Source organism: Callorhinus ursinus, unplaced genomic scaffold, assembly GCF_003265705.2.
Source record: "Callorhinus ursinus isolate GAN/ISIS: 27379988/994484 unplaced genomic scaffold, GSC_fseal_2.0 scaffold4, whole genome shotgun sequence".
In the NCBI taxonomy this organism is placed as follows: Eukaryota; Metazoa; Chordata; class Mammalia; order Carnivora; family Otariidae; genus Callorhinus; species Callorhinus ursinus.
Window position 1 is genome coordinate 57,823,406 of NW_027397066.1, and position 7,676 is coordinate 57,831,081.

At 41.1% G+C, this 7,676-nt stretch overlaps 1 long non-coding RNA gene across 1 annotated transcript; it reads left to right on the forward strand.

The window, feature by feature from the left end:
- Positions 1–348: 348 nt before the first annotated feature.
- On the forward strand, positions 349–2,713 carry LOC112836081 (uncharacterized). Its single transcript, XR_003211376.1, has 2 exons — positions 349–671; positions 2,234–2,713. It is a non-coding gene; the product is annotated as an uncharacterized lncRNA (long non-coding RNA).
- The last annotated feature ends 4,963 nt before the right edge of the window (positions 2,714–7,676 follow it).

Consider the following 7,676-nt stretch of genomic DNA (forward strand, 5'->3'; position numbering starts at 1 on the left):
ACTGGAAAAACAGTTCTTAACTGATTTCGTCTGGGCTTATCTTAGGTCAGATTTTTTAAACTGGATCTCGCAGTGACCTTTTCCCTTCCTCACTGCCAATTTGATACGGTCTGTTTTTCACTCGCAGCGATGAGCTTCCTCCGGGCGAGGCTGTGCCTTCCCGGCCACCAGTCTGACGTTCAGGTAGGGACACTGCGGAGTTCTAGCTGTGAGGTCTCTGGGAGGTACTTTTGTCCTGAGCAAGTATAGACCCTGGATCCTCCGAGAAAAGGTCGGCATTGTCCCTTCGGAGTTCTCTTTTCTCACGGTAGCCTGGCAACCAAACTGCGTCTCTTTGATGGAGGGCGTTCCTACTAGAAAACAGCTTTATGAAAAGTGTCAGGGTCATCTTTAGAAACCCAAAGAAAACAAAACAAAACCCCCCAAAAAAGCCTACCACCAAGAAGGCAAAGAGGGGGGGGGAAAAAAAAAAGAAACGCCGCGCACAACTCAATTATTCAGCTGCACACAACTGCGCCTGACAGGCCCTGCTAACAACACTCTCTTGAATTTAATTAAGTTTGTCCCCGCAGCCTGTGAACTGCTGGGCCAGACCTGCAGCAGTGGGATGAAAAGCTTGGAGGCCGACCCCGCGAGGCCATTGTTGATAAGCAAGGGCACGGCGCTCTGAGGTTAGGTAAATTCCCAGCCCCTCGCACATAAAGTGCCCTGGGGGATAACCTTTTGAAGGGAGCCTGAGAAGTTGGGTGGCCTGAGGGCAAAGACCGATGAGAACTGTTCCCACCAGCAACATGTCCGCCCTTTCTGGAGGCCTCGTGCTGAGGGGTAAAATGCCTGGCCTTTGGAACTGGGAAGTCAAACAATTAAATTCAAAGGCCGGCTCTGCCACTCAACTAGCTCCATTCGTTCCTCTATGGGTGTTGGCAAACCTCTCTGGGGCGGTTTCTGCCTTTGGAAGCTAGGAAGGTCAAAACCACCTGGAAGGCTGAGGGAAAATTGGTAAAACGCCTGAGGCTGTTGGCTCTCGGGACTCTTCGTTTCCCTGCCCAAATCCTCTAAGGTGTATTCCCCTTTGCTCTGTAATCCTTTCCAAACTTGGTAACGTAAGGGAGCATCTTCAAGCTACAGGACCGGAAGCACAGGCCTGTAGCCTCCCAGCACCTCACGGATCTGCCTACCTGTGCGTGAGCTTTTCCCCTGGACTGACCTATCTTTTCCAGTGGTTCGTCAAGATCCCATTCTAGTATCCCCAAAAGTCTGGTCTTTTTTTTTTTTTTTTTTGAGAAAGAGAGAAAGAATGAGAGAAAGCACGAGAGGGAAAAGGGTCAGAGGGCGAAGCAGACTCCCTGCTGAGCAGGGAGCCCGATGCGGGACTCGATCCTGGGACTCCAGGATCATGACCTGAGCCGAAGGCAGTCGCTTAACAAACTGAGCCACCCCGGCGCCCCAAAAGTCTGGTCTTAATTCTGCCAGGGGGTTTCACCATTCCGGCCCGCCAGTTCTCACGGCACTTAGTACGTACGTCTCTCATTTGAAGACCCGTTAAATCGAGTGCTTCTTCCCAAACCCATCAACGATCTTCTCATGGGCATAGTTGGGTACCATTTACTTTTATATTATTCCAATATTTAAGTGAAGTGTTCGATAAATATCTAATTGATGAATGGACAATTTCCAGAACATCTTCATTTGAATCACTTTGAAATGTACATTTAAAATGTACTAGGAAGGATTTTTGGGGGGGGCACCTCCCCCAAATTATCACAGAGAACCTATGTAGAAATCAGTAAACCTAAAGCTTGAAACATGCTGAAGAATACTGGGTAAGAATAAAAGAGTTAGAAAGTGAATAAATACTAATTTCTGAATATATAGACAGTTTAACCAAAGTATGCTGGAAGCCCTGTTCTACTAAGATAAACCCAGTGAAGATACAGGATAGAGTAATTAAAAGACATTTCAGCTATTCAGGTATTTGCTAGCAGTTTCACTCCACTAAAAGAAAAAAAAATCTTTATTTTAGTTTTATTTTGATCAGTTTGATTAAAACTACTTGGACTTGATTAAAAATAATTTGAAATTGTTAATATTATTTTAATTTAAAAGGTTCTTCTCTTTCTGAAAAGTTTATTCCATCATTGAAAAAAGACACAATTAGAATCACAGATTTATAAAATTTTAGAATTCAAAAGTACCTTAAAGATTAGCTAGTCCTCCATCTTATTTTTTACAGGTGAGAAAACTAAGACCCAGACGTGAAGAAACTTGCCCAAGCCTTGCTATTGGAGCCAGACTAGAATTGAGTTCTGTTGTCTCCCCACTAAGATCGCTCTTTCCAGCACATCATTGAAAGGAAGAACCATCTGGTACTATGGAAATAATGGGAGACTTGGAAGAATGTGGACATCTTGCCAGTGTGGACATCTTCCACAATGAATCACCCTGCTTAGACCTAAACCTCTGGGAAGTTTAGGATAAAGGGAATCTCATTTCCTTCACAGTTGACCATAAAAACAAGTCTTCATTATTGTCATTATTCTTCCTACTATTATTAATTTAGTATTTGGCTAGAACTTAGAATTAAATCTTGACTTCTTATCATGGCCATTATGACCTCTGCCTTTCTCCTACAATCCTCCAGCTATGCAAAGTGGGGTCCGTGCACCAATCCCCATCTGTGGAAGTGAGAGTAATAAACTGGTACAGCTCGTTAGCATTGCCACAACATTGACATGTATGATTGGTGGGCATATCTTATTAAACAGGTTATATTGTTTGCCTACAGACCCACTTTCAATGAATGTGCAACAGCCTTTGTAATTCGTTTTTTTCCCTGTCATGTTTGTTCTGATGTTACTTATTAAAATATAATTTTATTCTGCTGAATCTAAGAAATATGGGCCTGTACTGTGTATGTGATTTTCTTCATTTCATTTGTATGGCAATTTTGGGGTTTTGTAGAGGAACTGGGAATAAAACAAAATTGTTCTTCACCACAGATAGTTTGAGAAACTGTTCTAGAGACTTGCCCCTCATGCAGGCTCTAGCTCTCTTTCCTCCCCTCATGCCCCAACTCTTCCAGCCAGACAAGCTCTCTCTGCCTCTGCACTTAGAACTCCCTTTACTCTGAATGCCCTGCCCACAGGTCTCACAGGCATCTCCTTCTTCCACTCCTATCCCACTAAATGTGACCACCTCAGGTGGTCCTTGCCCACCAAGGACCTTCCTTGCCCATCCTGAGCAGCATGGCCCTTCTAATGGTCCTTCATGTTTACTCGATTAATGTTTAGCCTAGCTCTTACCATTATCTAAACTTCTCTTGCTTCTTTGTTTCTTAACTTGTTTATCATCTACAGGGATTTTATCTCGTTCACTATTATCTCCCTGATGCCGAGGATGGTACTTGGCATATGTTGTCACTGGACCAATATTTGTGGGATGTTACAGAAGGAAGCTCAGGGGGTTGTTTCAGGCCCCTTACAAAAATTACATTATTCTCATCCATTGCCACGGGCTTAAAAAGTAGCTATTATTATCCCCACTAACTGCTGAGGTATCTGACATTCAGAGCAATTAAGAAACCTAAGGTGACATGGTTATGGCCATGTTTATGATTCCTAAGCTTTTCAGTAAGGTAGGTACAAACCTCTTTCAAACACTGATATCTGTAGTAAGGTTTGAACATTAGAAGATAAGAGGTATTATTCAAGTATTTTGGAATATTCTCTGCTTCTGATATAGACAGCGGAGAGGTGTGTGACTCGTTTTAACCTGAAAACAGGAAAATGTTTGCTACTATCCATGACTGATTTTATCTCATGAGGGTTGCTAGATTCAGCAAATAAACCTACAGGATTCCCAGTCAAATTTGAATTTCAGAAAAACAATAAAGAATTTTTTGGTATGTGAGACATACTAGAAAATTATTTGTTGCTTATCTGAAATTCAAATTTAACTGGGCATCCTTTATTTTGTCTGGCAACAGTAATTTAGGGGTAAAAACAATAATGTTAGTCACAAAAATCAGTGGTCGTTCCACACACACACACACACACACACACACACACACACACACACCCCAAAGTTAAAATATAGGTAAGGACATGTGGCAATAATAAGCAAATTTCTTTCAAAAAGATTTCTAGAAAGTTTCAAACACACCTCTGAAGTGCATTCCTAACAGGGCTCGGAGCACAGACAGACGTGGGTGGGATTATTTGCCAGAAATGAAACAAGTGTTTGTTTCAATGTGACAGATTTAAAAGGAACTAGGATAATTCATTATTTAAAAAGAAACAACTAAGGAGTGATTTGCTAACAGTAAATGAATATATGAGAATGATTATATAATAGTTATCAGCTGCTTTGAATTTTCACTGAGGTCAGAATCAGAAATGACTGAAGCTAGAGCATGAGGCATTTAATTTGTTTTGGATGTAGTATCTTACCGAGAGTAAAGTTTCTAAAAGTTTGTGTGTGGCATCCTTTGATAAAAAACACTCAATCTGGCTTCAGTCAGTTCCTTTGACAAGCCAAGACTGGTTTCAGCTGTAGGCCAAAGGCACTGTGTCAGGGGCACCAAATGAAGAAAGACTGATTTGGATCTCATAGATGTAAGGAAATAAAAATGTCACCATACTCAAGATCAGGCTGCTAGGGTTTATTGTAGACTTTTCTAACTGAGCGTGAACACTGGTGTATCAAGTTGGCACAGGGCCTGCAGTGAGCTACTTTCGGGAAATGTTGTGTATCATAAGCCGATATAAGAGTCATGACACACATTTACAGGCCACAGAGAGGAAAGATCCTGATTATCTGGAGTTTGCCAACTTTACAAAATCAAGGAAAAGCCTCTCCTGTCATAGGTTTTTGTTGTTGTTTTTTTTTCTGACAGAGAGAGACCCAGCGAGAGAGGGAACACAAGCGGGGAGAGTGGGAGAGGGAGAAGCAGGCTTCCTGCGGAGCAGGGAGCCCGATGCGGGGCTCGATCCCAGGACCCTGAGATCATGACCTGAGCCGAAGGCAGACGCTTAACGATGAGCCACCCAGGTGCCCCTCCTGTCACAGTTTTTAAAGAAATACCTATTGACAGGTCTCAGAAGAGTGGTATTTTTCCTGACAAAACTTTGGAGCCTCTGTGTATCTGAATTTTGTATGAAGGCTTGAATGCATCCCCTGCTCCAATCTCTGAAGAAGCACCTGGCTGCAATACATGCCAAAAACCAGTCCTGCTGTCATGAGGGCTGAGATTGTGTGTCTCTGCACTGGCCAATGGCTGCTGGACCATGGATGTTCCAGAGTCCTAACTTAACATCAAGATGTGAGCAGTGGCCACAGCCACCAAGCGGCCTTAACCACCAAAATCCACAGGGCTATCCTTTAGGAGTCTAATGTACCAACACAGACAACCCTCCGGGGTATCTAGAAACAACCATCACCTCCAGTGATGGCTGAGCCCAGTTTAGATGGTTTCTGACTCTGAAATAAAAGGAAATTCCAGCTTACCTCTAATGCCTTTCTTAAATGTGCTTACCTTATTTCCCAACAACCCCTTAAAAGCTGTTTGGTTTTTGGGTGACTGTGGTTCAGTCTGCCTTTGGCTCAGGTCATGATCCCAGGGTCCTGGGATTGAGCCCCACATCAAGCCCCACATCAGGCTCCCACCTCTGCTTGTGCCCTCTCTCTCTCAAATAAATAAAATCTTTGCTAATAAAATATATTGATATTCTAGGAAAAATACATATATAAGTGGGAAAAATGGCCCATTATTCATACTGAACATATGACCAACATCAACATTATTAACTGAAATTGTTGGGACCCTTCATGCCAGGCCAGTGATGAAATATTGCTCTTGTGCTTAGACCTCAGGAATGCATAATCCTGCCTCAGTGTACCCATCCAACCTTATTTCTCACTGCTGACTAATAAGAACTTTGTGATCAAGGTATGCTGACAGCCCCAGCCCTCATGTGTGCACATCACACACACACACACACACACACACACACACACACACACACACACACACACACGAAGCTCTTCCCATTTTTGTACCTTAGTTCAAGCACTTTCCTTGCCAAGAATTTCCTCCCTTCTCTTGCCCATATATCCATAGACCACCTACCCTCCCAGGGCCTACTCAAGGCTTTCCCTCAAAGCCCAGGGCCTCAATGGCTTTTACTTCCTTAAGTTTCTTTTTAATCCCTGCAGAACTATTAGCCCCTAGTATATCATCTTGCCCTCTTGTTGCCCACACATAATTCACCACTTCACTACATCAATATAAATTTATATAATGTCATCTCATTGCTGAGTTGTTTATGCATATCACTTATTCTAGTATATTGAAATATTAAATATCTCATAGCTCTTTTATAACCTACAGTATCTATTATAAAATTGCCTGTTTCCTGATAATGAGTGAATTACATGAAAATTACTATGTGGGGCCTATTTGACTTTTTAAAAAATTAATATCCATAAAGTGTGAGATTTCTAAATGCTTTATTATCAGGAGATCAGGTGAAGGAAATGGAAAATGATTATGTAAAGGGTACTCTGGTTGATATTTTCCTTATATTATCAAATTTAATTCCTAAAATATACTATGAAGGGTATTATCATCCTTGCTTTTATGGATATGGAAATTAAGACTTGGACACATTAAATAATATATTCAGGGATATATACATACAACATATATATTTAGAGAGAGAGAGAGAGAGACACTGAGAGGGAGATAGGACAGAGAGAAAAGAATTTGAACTGATGCCTGTTTGACCTTTTTGGAATCTATGACAAATGTAAATTTATCTATTTTCCCTAAGTCTATTGTGACATGTCTATTATGTTCACAACCTTTGTCTGAGAATGAGGGGAAATTTCTTTATTTAAAAAAAAAGGACATCAGAGTTCTGTTTTTTCAGTAGCACTCTAATGTTATTCAGTCTGCCTATGCATTTATACTTGGAATAACTACTCAAACACTGGATCATTGCTAGAATGATTAGCTGTTACTAAGCAAGTTCTATAGTAAAACAGATCAATTTTATAGTTAAAACTTCCTTAAATTTGGGTAACTACAGCACCTAACTTATTAGGTTATTGTGGGAGCGATAAGCTAATACACATAAAATATATGGCATATCCTAACCAGCACTAAACAAAAATTAACTGCTCTTACTATTATTATGTTGTTATTATTGCCAATCCATTTTCAACAAAGTTGATACTTTATTCAACAGTAAATTGTGTTCCATTCTCCATATATACCATTCTGGATCAGGATCTGAGATATTAGAAATTCTTCTCTGCAGGTTGCCTGATTTTCCTAATGAATTTGATTCCATATATTTTAGTATACAAGGAAGGCAAACTCCAAAGCGTGAGCTCTTTTCCTCAATTCTGCTCTGCCCCGGAAAGCTCCAATGAGGACAAGTGGAAAGTGCTTCAGACACTCTTAAAAACATTCGGTGGAGCTGAAGGGACACAAATGGAGCAGAACCACGGTTCCACCGATCTCATTTCTAATCTCTTATTCTGCTTCCAAGCCTCACACTTACGGAAACAAAATGCACTTGCTTTCTAAGGTGTCTTTTCTCTAAAAAGGAAATCTATAGGTGTGAAAAAGCACATCATCTTTAAAATACTTTCCTTTCTGAATTTCAAAATAG